We start from the raw sequence: 14,511 nt of genomic DNA, 5'->3' as shown, positions 1-14,511 counted from the left end.
CAATATTAAAACTTTGTTGTAAAATGAAATTATTAAAACGAACATTTTAGATATCACATAATAAACCGCGTTGATATCTTCAGTTTATTACTTTTGTATTTTCTCTGAGTAAATTTCATTCAGTTTAGTATGATGAATAAAAATTAGGTAAACAGATTTAACATACCAGACAATCATACAAACTCGTAGTTATTGGTATTTACTAGAGATAAAAGGTAAATATATATATATATATTTAAAAATGAATAATTTAAAATATTGTCTTATAACCACTTGGAACCATAACATTACCTAGTTACTAAATCAGTATTCTTTTTCAATGGCATATTATACAAGATGTTTAAAAAGTAAGGAAACAGGTTAAATGTCACAAACAATGTGAACAATAGAAACCCGTTTCCTTACTCACTGATCACTTTACATGATGACAAATAACTAAGATCGTATTGTTTTTATGCCAACTGTTAATTTATTCGCTGAATTTAAAGTTAAATATTCCGCATTATTTTTTTTTAATTTACATTTAATAATTTTTGTTTTAAACCTTACTTTTGTGAGTAATGTAAAATTTCAGTAATGTTTATATTTTGTATTATAAGTTTAAAAACAACTATATAATACATTACTAGTATTGGACTCTTCTAAATGTAAAGAAATTTGGTACCCATTTTATTGTAGGTAATATTCTTATTTTTAGTGTAACAAATAAAATATATTTATTTTTTAAAAACTTGTGAAATTCTCACATAAATATATTATTTAAATATGCTTAGTACTTAAATATAACTATTGATTATTGAGCAACTTTTTAAATGTTTGAAAAATGAATTTTGATATAATACAATTTGATTACTTGTAACTAATATTATTTAAAATTAAAAATATATATGTTTGAAATATTAATGTAAAAATTAAAAAAAACCCAGCACAGTGGGGACGTGGTATAGTTGGGTCCAGTATAGATGATATCTGACAATGATTAATATCACTATCATAAAAAACGCTTCGATGCAAATCTGTAGATAGTCTTTAATTTTAATAAATTGGTTGATTATTCTAAAAGCAAAATTAACTCCTATTTCTATCATTATTCCTAATTAGTAGTTGATTTATAAGTATAATTTATGAATAAATATCTATTAAAGAAATTAGTTTTTAATAAAAAAAAGTTGAATTTGTTACCATAACTTTAAGCTCAACTTCAAGTTTGAAATTTACATTATTAAATAGAAAATTTTATGAGAATAAAGAAATGGTATTGTTAAGATTAATATGCAGTCAGGACTTTTTTAAATTACTATTTTCTATAAATTTGTCAGAAAATCTCAATATCTTTTTTGCATTTTAATTGTAATAGATCACTTAAATAGAAATCATAGTGATCATTTCTAAGTAATTTTTGGTGATTAAAAATATTATACAATTGAAATATTCAGAACAAATTTTATTTTAATGATTTACTTTAACTAGAAAAAAACCCAGCACAGGGGGGTTGCGGCACAGTAGTGACGTAGCATAGTTGGATCAAGTATAATGATATCTGACAGTAATTAAAATCACTATCATTAAAAACGCTTCGATGCAAATCTTTAGATAGTGTTTAATTTTAAAAATTGGTGGATTATTCCAAAATCTACATGATCTGCTATTTCCTTATTTATATCCTGAATGAAAAAGGGATTATTAAAAAATATTATTTCTCATAAAAAAATTGTGTTGATCCATACACTTTTCAATAAGTTATAGCATTATAAAGTTAAAAATGGAAAATAAAAAATCGAGAATTTTCACACAAAAATAGCATTTGGTAGCCATTTTCACGACGAAGACAAGTCCAGAGGTCAAATTTTTTTTTTCCATAATAATGTACGTTACATAAGCTTTAATTTAAGATATACAGAGTGATTTTTTTATCATAACCCACTCAATTACTTACAGAATAATAATAATTAAATATTTTTTTTTATTATTATCTTTAGTTACACATTATTCTTAAATTATTAACTATGTAATACTTTTTAAGTTCATCCTTTATGCCTGGTAAGGGTGTCAACTTTGTTATTTTAAATGGTAACACATATTTTTAATTTAATAAAATGTTTGAGTTTTTAATTCAATAATAAATAGCATTTGAATTTTTAATGAAACTTAATTTGTTTATTAGATATAAACATTTAAAGTTTCAAATTTTTGAGTTAATATATAGATATAATACACAAGGGATTACAAATACAGGTAGCTAATTGGTTTTTTATGATATTGCTATCACAGTGACGGATTGTTTATTATCAATTATGACTATCAATAGATATACTTTTTGTATTGTCAGTTAGTGTATTTATAAACTCACAATGTACCTTACTATCATTGATAATAACAATGCTGTGTACCTGCTAATATCGATGTCATAAAAAATCAATTAGCTACCTGTATTTGTAATCCCTTGTGTATTATACCTATATATTAACTCAAAAATTTGAAACTTTAAATGTTTATATCTAATAAACAAATTAAGTTTCATTAAAAATTCAAATGCTATTTATTATTGAATTAAAAACTCAAACATTTTATTAAATTAAAAATATGTGTTACCATTTAAAATAACAAAGTTGACACCCTTACCAAGTATAAAGGATGAACTTAAAAAGTATTACATAGTTAATAATTCAAGAAAAATGTGTAACTAAAGATAGTACTAAAAAAAATTTTTTAAATTATTATTATTCTGTAAGTAATTGAGTAGGTTATGATAAAATTATTACTCTGTATATAAAAGTGTCAGATCTTCCGGAACATTTTCAAAAGTTAAGTTGAAAAAGTTAATTTTTTGTGAAAAAGTTGTCATTTTAAATCTCCTCCTGTGGGCAGTTTAAGTGTCAGATTTACAAAAAAAATATACCAAATGATAGGTAAAGACATCAAGCATCTATAAAAAAAAAATTTAGTGATCCATACATTTTCTGAAAAGTTATATTTCGACTAAATACGATTTGTGATCTTTTGACGTATCGTTGAACGAAATCCGTTTGGTGAAAGCTAAGAGTAAGTGGTAACAGACACAAAAAAAAAAACACATCATAGTAAAACCAATACCTTCTCAGCTTCGCATCAAAGCTAAAACCAATTAAAATGTTGTTAAAAAAAATCTAATAAATTGAGTGTATTATAAATTTTGATTATAATTGTATCGTTAAAAAAAGTTGGTCAAGTAAGAACTGAGAAAATAAATGAGAGCCATTAAAAAAAATCACATAGTAAAAAAACTTTAATATGAATAAGAAATTTCTTCAAACAAGGGAGTACTACAGTGTTGGGGTCCTTGATATTTGTTAAAGTCATTGAATTTAAATGAGATAAAAATCAAATAATTTAAAAAATTTTTTCCAACTCAAAAACTTTCGAGTGCTTTTTTAAGTTGTTTTAAAGTAAAATAAAATACAAAATCGAAAATTTTAACACAAAAATAGCATCTAAGAGCCATTTTCATCATGAGGACAAAATGAAATTCGAAATTCTTAATAAAGTATGTTAAATAAGCCTATTAATATATATATATAAGTGTCAGTATTTTCGGAACACTTTCAAAAGTTAAGTTGCAAAAGTAAATTTGATTTGAAAAAGTTGACATTTTGACCCACTCTTATGGGCAGGTAAAGGGTTTGATTCATAAAATAATATACAAAATGATAGATAAATACCTTATGTATCTATAAAAAAAAAATTATATTGATTTGATCATTTTTAAAAAAGTTATGACAGTTTTAAGTAAAAAAAATTGATAAAATGTCAAAAATTAACGATTTCTAAATTTATAATATTTTTTTAGATTTTCTCCCATTTACGGGGAACGAAGAAAATTTTTTCAATTTTTGAGGGTAATGTCTTCGACTAGATACGATTTGTGATCTTTTGACGTATCATTGAAAGAAATCGGTTCGGTGAGAGCTAAAAAAAAATGGTAACAGACACAAAAAAAAAAATACCTTTTTTAATTTTTACAAAAATAAATACCTTTATAGCTTCGCATCAAAGCTAAAATTTTTAACTTAAAAAGCTACAAAAATGGCTAAAAATTTGCATAACAATGTTACTATAATTAGTGTTAAATATATATTTTTAATTATTATTACATGTTAGAATAGGTAAGCATAACTTGAATAAAGCGATATAGACGTATACAATTTATCTACATTAAAATGGCCAACTGATTTAACTACATACTATGATAGCTGCGTTATTTTTTATATCCATTTTATTTAATCTTTGACATGAATTTCATCAATATGAAAAAAGGTATCAATAACTATAATTACAAAAATATAGTTTGAAAATTTTGTCGGTGTGGGTATAGTCTCATTACTAAGTTAAACTATTTCAGAAGTCTTGATAATTGACTTAGTCAAAAACTTTTCTACCTCATTTTCTTGTATCCTTTTCTTCACCCTCTCCCAAAGTAATTCAGGCAAAATACAAATGTGCCTTTGAGAAGTTCAGCTACCACACTAATTACACCAATTTATATTTTAATATAGAATATTATTATATGAAATATTAATTATTTTTTAATGCCAGTAGTTTGCGAGTTTATAAATTCAATTCAATACCTCTCATTGTTACTTCCAACACGCATGGATCTCAATCACGAATCATTTTTATTCAAAAGTATTGACGATTTTTTTTTTATGTATGTGTGAAATAGACTTTGTGCATAAAAAAAAAGCATGAACCATAGTACGCCCGTTGCTGACCATTAGATGGAAAATTGCTTTTCCATGCAAATAAAGTATAGCAATGCGGTCGAAAACTTATCGAAAACAATTTTTTTTATTTCGTCCTTTTGAAAGTCCTGCAGAAATTTGCACGATATTTACATAAGAGAAGAGATCGGTCTTCCATTTTGATTCGATAATAAATACATACAGCGAGAATACTCTTCGGTTACTGCCTTTAAAACGTGTCGGCGCATTAAACATGAACAGAACAAACATCCGATGGTGGGGTCGTCGATCTAGGTGGTGGCTGCAGATTGCATACAAAATATATTTGGTTAAAAAGAACCTTTCAAAATGTCGTCATGAATAAACCATGGACACGAATGAACGGAGACAAATTTGTCTTTCTATTTTACATCCTGCCGTACTCGCATATTATAAATGTTATAGCGGACAATGCAACAGATTGTATATGGTTAGATGATTTCTATTAACATTAATGTACCTGCCTTAATGCGAATTTTATGTTATCCCATTATTGGTACCATTAGCTACAATTATAGGAGTACAATAATAACCATTGCCTTGCTTGAGTTCATTATTACCTAGCAAGGCATTTGTTTAATGGATTAAATATCCTGACAACAAACCTATGAGAGACTCTGTCTGTAAAAATAGAATCCGGTTGGAATAAACATAAAGAAGACCAAATATATTCGTATTATTATTTTTTTTTTTTGTATGTCCGACGACAATGAAAGATGATAACTTTCAATGGACGCGTGCTCGCACATACACGTCATTAATTTGCTTTCTCTTGCACAATGTTTATTATTATTATCGCAGTTATTTATGAGCAGCTATGTTTTTTATTTGTACATACTAACGCTATAGAACCGTGGCGTTATCGTTGTAATATGTGTATTTATTTATTCAATTTTTTTCTCTTTTCATTTATCTCCCTTCATTATTTTATAAAAACGTGTAGTACACGAGCATACATCATCCGAAGATAAAATCATATTCCACTTGGATAATGCAATGGGTGCAAAAAAATACATGGTTTGTTAATAGAATCAACTCTAAACATTACGTCGTCAGTCTGGTACAATATTTAAATTCTTAAATAAATATCGTATACTATAACTTTTTATCAAAATTACTTTAAATCACTTTGACGTCGACAAATGACTGATTGATGAAGGTAATATTAATTCCTATGTTGAAGCTAAAACAAAAGGTCAGTCAAGCGGCGCATCGTGTAGGCAATTATGATACACTCGTGTATTAACACTGAAACATTCTGGTTCAAAATATTTTCATTTAACATTTCTTTTTAGCTTATACTTATGGGCTCAATTACAATTGTAAATAAATTTAAACTAGTAGTGTAAAACAACTTCTTACTTAATTCAACACAAAATATAAAATATATATATTTTAATATATGATTGTTTGAAAGATATAAGAAAAAAGAAAAACAATTTCTTAGTCTAAACAAAATGTGTTCTTAATTATGGCAACATAAATGTTTTTCAACGTTTTAAAAATATTTTTTCTAAGAAAAAAAATCAACAACCAAACAAGTCAAAAAAGAAAAAAACTTCGTGAACTCCATAAAAAATTTCACTGAATAAACATCAGGACAGAGTATGAAAAATTGTCACGTTCTATTTAATAATTATTCTGTTTGAACTAAGAATATTGAGCAGATAATATATATTTTTTATTTCGATCAGTTAAATTCAAATCAATATTTACATTAAATTATACACTTATTTTGTAATAACATAAGTTACAGCATATTCGGTCACTAAAGTTTTCAAGATTTCACAAAAGAAAACTAATCCGTAGTTATTTTCAAAGCACATTATTTTCTGATGTCAAGTTTTGAAGTTATAGTAGACAATGTTTGAATTTATTGTTCTTTTTAAACAAATAAAAAAAAATAGCAAGTAACAAAAATATCCAATTACATTTTATGCTCGATTCAAAACCGTTAAGTTATTGGCTTTATAACAAAATTATTTTTTTATGACAGTGAGCATAATAATTTCTTTTATTCACAGTTGCAATTTAATATTTGTTTATTGTGAATATAAGTTCAATTTATCAATTTTGAAAACGAGTGTCCTACTTTTAAATCCGAACTACATTCTGTTGACAAAGAATATAAAATAAATTAAAAATTCAAAGACTTTATTTAAGTTACAATTACTATGCTGCATTATTGCTAAAAATTATGGCTGCGCTTTAAAACTTCGAAAACCGACCACTTAAGCTACTTAAGTCACTTAATCAAGAAAAACAGCTGCGCAGTAAACTTTCTTTTAACGATTAATTCTTTGAGAAATCATATTCAAAGTTGAACAATAAAACTTTTACAATTTTTAATGGTTCTTTAGATTAAAAACAGATTTCGAACTAATTTATAAAATAGATTTGTTACTATTTTCATTTATAATTAATCTAAATAAACCAATCATAATTATGTTCTATTTTAATTAGGTCATTGTATTTATTTATATTACTTTTTTTTTTTTTTTGGAAATATTTTAAAGTCTGTGCGACAAATAACACAATGACTTAATTTTTACTTTAAAAGTGAATCTATATTATTTTATTAATTATTTAAACATAATTAAATTAAAATATATATAAAATTATTAAATTGAATGATATTAAAAGTACCTGCCTCAACAAAAACATGTTTATTTCTTCCCTTTAAAAAAATTAATAGCTCCGAAATTCACTAAAATTTCTTTGTATATATTTCTAATGATGTTTTTTTTTATAAAATATAATAAGAATTAATAATTTATGGCTAATATTATTTAAAATTAGAAATATTTTTAAATTATTGTTCTTATTTACTGAAGTGTTTTTTTTTTTAAATGTTTTCAATAAATACAGTTGTTTTACTTATTGTACAGTTAATAGTATATTAAGTAATTAACAATTAATAATAAATTGTATATGCATATTTACATTTAAAATGTAAATTATCTCTTCATTGGCTACTGAAGAAGATAAACTGTTGCATTATTGTCAAAAGTGGTAATTGTGATACACTTGCAAATAATAATGCTTGAATGATTAATAAAGTATTTTCATATGCCTTTCTACGATCTTTAAGGCCCGAAATTTCGCCGGTAAACACAAACCCAAACGTGGTCCATTAATAATAAATACCGCGGTAATTCCCTACCTCGTCTCTTCGTTGTTGACCGCAGTGCGTGGTGGTGATGGAGTACGGTCTTCGACCGGATTCAAGTTCCGCCATCCAATGGTTAGATCGGGGCGCAGAGTTGTAACTGAGAGAGTCTGATTCTTTATGATTATTGTCATCGTTACAATTTCCTTTTGGGTAAGAACGATAATAAACGCGTTTATACTGTACGTGTCCTTCCACAGGTCGTTCTCAAATGGAGATTTAAAGCTCAAAAACGGCCAAAGTACGAGACCTTGCCGTTCCGGGTTCAAAATTCGTTATATGTTAATCGATATATACAGTATACAGCGGCCTTATAGTGTATATATATAGATATGTATACAGAAATAGGAAAATAAGTAGATACAATTTATGGCCATCAAGATAATATGATGTATCGTGTGCAGAGAATTTTGTTTTTAAAATACAATGGCGAGTGCAAAATCAAAAGAAATGCTCATCGACTTTATGGTATACTGAGCTATGTTATATAACTATAGGTTGCTAACGGTTATATTCCTCGAAATTGCTAACGATTACTTCATGAAAGAAAAATTACGAGTGTTTACGGGCTTTTAAAATACCAATGATCACATTTTTTGCTGGATGTGTTTAGTGAAATAAACGAATATCGGCCATTTAACAATACTCATTATTTATTCATCCTATAAATACAATATAAATTATTGCCCTATCGATGATGCATAAAAAATTAAATGATATATTTTTTGTTTTCACAATTTTTTTTTTTTTTTGTCCACTTAGTATACTTTTCTATGACATGGTCTGCAGTATCGTTCAATATTTATTCGGAGACATTCAAAAGAAAAATTTCTCAAGCAAGAGGGAAAAAAGGACAGAAACCGCGTCGTTTGTTCATGGGTCACCGATGTTAGATTACGGTGGTAGTAGTTTGTACCCGGTTTTTTTTCCTTTTTTTTTTTTTGTTCCGGTTATTCCGTGTGGATATGCCGATATTTATTGTTATTCGATACGTGTCCGACGGTGGCATCTCTCTTTCTCAGTCTTTTTTTATTTTAGGCGATCTGATGTAAATTTTAACGTCGACTACGGTCACCGCCTACATGACCGTCTTTAGACCATCTACCGCATATGATTGCATTGGCGGTTAACTCTTTAAGACTGTCGGCTATTCAACCATGTCCACCGACTACAGTAGTACGCGTTATTCTAATATTAGAACAACTATGCTATTAATGCTGCGACGAAGATGAGATCGTTCGTGCGGAAAGCTTTCTGTCGATATTTCCAATAGATGATCGCAGTCCACTGCAAGAGAAATAAAGCGATTTGTATTGCGGAAAAGGAGAGATGAGATTCCGAATCACCCCTGGGAATATCCTCATTCCGTTTCAAAAGCGACGCATAACAATGCATGCAACCTTCAAACTACCACCCTCGGACCGATCATACGTACTCGTCGTATGTAATAATAACATTTTACAGACAATCGGTAAACATGACATAGTTATAAAAAAAACGTCATCCAAGACAAAACAGAATAACGACAGTTCATAACGTTTTATATAAAATAGAAGAGTCGATAAAAACAAACTAGTATAAAGTTCAGATTTTACCGGCAGATTACTGTACACGATAGTATTCGTCGGGTTCTATTCAATTAATGGCCCAAAGCTAAATGTCTAAACCGAACAAATAGCTGTTAATCTAAAACACCTGCACTAGGCATCCAAAACCATTCCACCGTATTTACGTGCAGAGAGAAGCAATTCTGATAACTCTGCTGAGGTTTTCTGTCAAGAAATTAACGGTCTTGAAATGTTATCGCCATACTTTACCTTTACCACCATCTAATTCAAACCAATCAATCAAGTCATATTAATAGCTCGCCAAAAGTTATTTAATACAAACATCATGACTCAGTCTTTTATTATTGTCCTTGATACACAATTTTCAACAAAATATAACTGTATCTTCTTAAGTATTAAGTTACATTCGTTATTTTGATCAATTTATTATTGGCTCTCAACTAATTTTAAAAATTACAACCAAAAATTTATAAAAAATGACTTCAATTAACTTCAATTAATACATTTTTTGACATAAAAGTTTTATTATTGAATAATTATATATTTTAAAAATTATTGATTTAATTATCGATTAAATACTTAAACTTATTTTATCAATCGAATATTATGAAAAACAAATAAAGTATCAATTTAGAAATCAAACTAAAATAATAATTTTGAAAAATAATTTTATAGGTCGAATATTAATTTAATACTTAAATAATATTTAACTCAAAAATAAAAAATTACTGAAAAATCATATATTACGTAAACAATGATATCATTATCAACGCTTAACACATACTGACGCTCAAAACGTAAAATAATACCTTATATATCATTAGTATTTTTATCACCTAGTAACCTTATCACATAGTGACATTATTACTCAGTGATGTTATCACAAAGTCGATTGTCACATTTTTCCAGTTTACACAAGTCTAATAATTAATTTTACAGTGGGCTTAAATTCCAACCTATTAAAATATTCTTATTTTTTTTATTTCTATTTATTGCGTTTTTAATTCATTTTATAATTTTAATGGAGCAATTATGTGTCAATAAATGTTCAACTTCTTGATTTTTAATGTTACTTAATTAATACTAAAGTTCTTTAAAAGCTAGCTCATTGGAAGTGATCAAATAATATAATATGGCCAACGTAATAACTTTTTGTTTCCCCCACCCTATTAAGTTTACTAATTGCCCTCCTTTATTATTCCACTATTGTGTTCGGAATAATTTAGAAATTATGTTTTTGTCATTTAATAATAATTTGATTATTCATCAAATAATATTTAATTACCCATAAAAAATAAATATACAAAATTCTTAATCAAAATTTATTTTATTCAACGGAATACTGACTAATCTGTATACTATTTTTTTATATCTCCTGAAAAAAAAAAATTTGAAAAATTCCTAATAAGCGTTTCAAGTATATTTCATACAGTTTATAAATAAATTATAAAAACTAAATATGAACAATAAACATTTTTTTTTTAATTAAAATTTATTTTTGGCAAATTTTGGAGCAAATGATAAACTTTTTCTTTTTTATAATTTGAAATATTATTTATAGGTCATACATGACGACCATCTGTCGAAAATTCAACATCTACCTTGTAATTATGAATTGTTTTTCAAAGCCATTTATCCTCATTACTAGTTATACTTAAGATACGTTATTCTATGTTTCTAAAATGTCACCTTGCTTTTCATTAGAAAAAATAATTATTTAATGAAGTTAAAAAGACAATAACTCAAAACGTGATGATAAACATCAATCTTTTTGTCAATAAATTCTTGAAGATTCATAAAAAAAATTATCCTGTTTAGAAGCATCCTGTTACACAAGTTTTTGTCTCTAACCTTTTAGAATTAAACGCCTCGACATCCTTTAAGTTGTTTTGCTGTTTTTAATTAATTTTTTTTATAAAAAAAAAAGGAACTTTAGAGGTACGAAACTAAATAAAATCAAAATTTGACTGGAAATGTTTGATACTCGAATAAGTTATAATAAAAATAGAATTTCATTCATATCTTTCAACAGTACAAGTACAAGTTTAACTCTAGTAATTTCTTTTTTACGACATAAACTTAATATTTCTAAAGTAGTTTGATCATATTTGAAGTTATTGATGTTTATCCGTGGTAGATAAAAAATATTTTATCAATAATATTTTCTAACTTCCGCTGTTTGATGAGGAAAGTCAACATAGGTTAACAAATATTCTTCAAAATGATTTTCTTCACACACAAAAAAAATCATATTTAAATAGTTTAAAATTTACATTTATAAGAAGTTTTAACTTTTTTCTAATAGAATGTTATACTAGATTTTTAAAATATTTAATTGAAAATAGCCAATAAATCTAACTAGCCACTTAAAATTCGTAATATCTAAAAATTATAATATTATCAATTTTATAATTAGTCACAGAATATTCAGTAAAATAGGGAATTTTTTTTAAATTCTACAATTTAAATTTACTGCTAGAACTTAAATGGCGCAAGTAAGGTTTTGCTATTGTTTAAAAATGAAACAATGTAAAACCCAATACTCGTGAAGTTACAAGAAACGTGTGACCTGTAAAGTTGTAATGTATGACTTTTAAAATGTTTACACTTCCAACAAAAAATACAACATTATTTTTACAAATGAAATAAACCTCATTTTAGCGAATATATATTTATGTTCGTTAAAATGGATCAAAAGCGCATGCTCTCTTGATCTGTTTTAACGAAGTCAGTCGGTAGTGTATAACTTGGTAGCTGTTACAATATTTACACAAATAATAAAAACAGTCGTACTCTGTATAATTTGTTTGCACCGTCGTAAAAAATGCCATTATTTATGGCCTCTAGTTTCGTTTTTATTTAGTATTTTGTTTCTTTTTTTTTTGGTTAATGTTAATCATCGTCGTCACACTGGCGAAATGTTCATTATAGTCTAAGCGATTAACTACACTGTAATTCGGTGTAATATATTTCGTCATCTTGTTTATTATGTTTTGCCATTGCTCGCTGGTTGCCTACCAAGCTACGGTGTATACATTTTTTGGTGTCCGCATTTTTGTTGATTTCATTTTCGACCACAGCCGTCTTTGCAGCCCATAATTCGTAACGGAATTAAGTAGACCGGATCTGTGTACTACCAACACGGCACGGTAATCCGAACAAAAAAGAAGAACCGTGTAATTAAAGGCCGGCCATTTGGCTACACGTTAACGACCTCTAATTTTATGTTCTCATTGTGACCGGGGCTTACTAACTGGGTTGAATTGTATTTTATGATAGCCCGGCTGCGGTGCTGTAATTAAAATTGTCTTTTGTGAGCGTATACCCTCTCCAATTTTACAATGAGAATGTATTTGTATGAATTCCGCCAATTCTGTAGACTCTCTTTTATGCATTGCGGGGAATACATGGTTTTAGCGAAAGTCCGTCTCCGCCGCGCCGGTCGTTTGCTACTTAGGGCCGATGCTTTCCCTGTGGTAATCACGTACAACGGTCTTGCGATAAGTGACCGAACACGAGATTATGCATGCCCATAAATCGTTAAACACGCCGGTCGTAGTCACCGTGTTTGGTATATTCTCCTGTATTAAATGTATCTGAAAATAATTAGTGTGTTGCCGTAATGGGCAATAATAACAGGAGACGGTAACTACCAATGAATCGGATAAGGTACGAACATAATACGACGCGATAACGACCCAAAAACGTATTTAATGTCCAACTTAAAATCCCGTGCGCATAATAATACGGTACAAATAGTGTATGGACAAAAAACACATAGTGCTATGTTTAAGAAACAGTATAATATATATTTTATGGTTGTAAATTATTGTTGAAAATCAGGTGATTGTTTGACAGCGAAACACTCTAAAAATGCTAATTTCACCCCTCAGTCGTTAAACATGCCAATTGTCTTTAATCGTGCTTTACTACGCTATGATATTATTTATTGCTGGAAATTAATAGTTACTTGCCGATACAACTGAATAGTTAGCCAACATCATTGGGTCATAAATTTCTTGTTACAGTAAGTAGTAGATATTGTTAAAATAATTTTAAAAAAACTACAAATTGACAATTAAAAACTTCAACATACAATTTTTTTTATACTCTGATTGGTTTTTTTTTCATCTCTAGTCTTTAGACTTGTAAATTTAGTGATAAAAATAAGGAACATGAAATTTTTTTTGACAATTTACCGTAAAGATAATGGATGAAAAATTTATATAAACCAAATTATGAGAAGTCATTCAATAATCTTTTCTAAATTCGTTTCAATTTTTTAGAAAAAATATTACCATATATTATGTAAAGACTAGCTATGGATACGTGATAAAACCATTCAAGTGGCTGTTAGCACAAACAACCATGTACTCGACGTGAACTACATCATATTTTATAAAGATAAAGTCTGTAACAGACATATAGGGGATAAGAATTTTTAACGTGCTTTCTAGGAAAAGTGTCCATTATCGATGAACTAAAAATGGTTGTGCACAAAGTACGCAAAAATATACAAGATATAAAAACAATAACAAAAAAAAAAGATGCAGTGAGTGTAAAGTGGGCTGCGCTTAGCATTTTAGAAATTTTAGTATGTGTTTGCAATTTTTTGAAGAACATAGTAACTATGTTAACTGTTAACCGGATTAAAATTACTCAAAATTAATGAAATAATTTGATTCCAACTGAAAATTATACTATAATTAAATGAAATATCTATATCATACAGTTTATGGTGTATTAACTTTGTTCTGTTGTTTATTACGGAAGTATTTTATATAGTGTACGCTTATATATATTTTTTATAAATACTGACAGCCTGAAAAAATAAATGTAACTTACAAGTTATATTCATAATCTGTCATATATATATAAAGCATTCGTTCGTTGAACTTTGAGTGAATATATTCGATACCATTAAGTTGAAATAGTGTAGAGTAATAGCATAAATAATAGAAAATTATTCACTTAAGAATGCAATACAAGTCGTAAGTGTGGAATTGAAATATATACT

The 14,511-nt window shown here is 27.3% G+C and overlaps 1 protein-coding gene across 2 annotated transcripts in view; it reads left to right on the top strand.

The window, feature by feature from the left end:
• LOC126895917 (protein O-mannosyl-transferase TMTC2-like) overlaps nt 1–14,511 on the top strand; it is a 124,537-nt gene that overhangs the window by 83,884 nt on the left and 26,142 nt on the right. The window lies entirely within an intron of this gene.

Source organism: Daktulosphaira vitifoliae, unplaced genomic scaffold, assembly GCF_025091365.1.
Source record: "Daktulosphaira vitifoliae isolate Bord-2020 unplaced genomic scaffold, ASM2509136v1 Scaffold_1, whole genome shotgun sequence".
NCBI lineage: Eukaryota > Metazoa > Arthropoda > Insecta > Hemiptera > Phylloxeridae > Daktulosphaira > Daktulosphaira vitifoliae.
The sequence above is the reverse complement of the archived record's forward strand: the minus strand, read 5'-3'. Positions and strand labels throughout refer to the sequence as shown.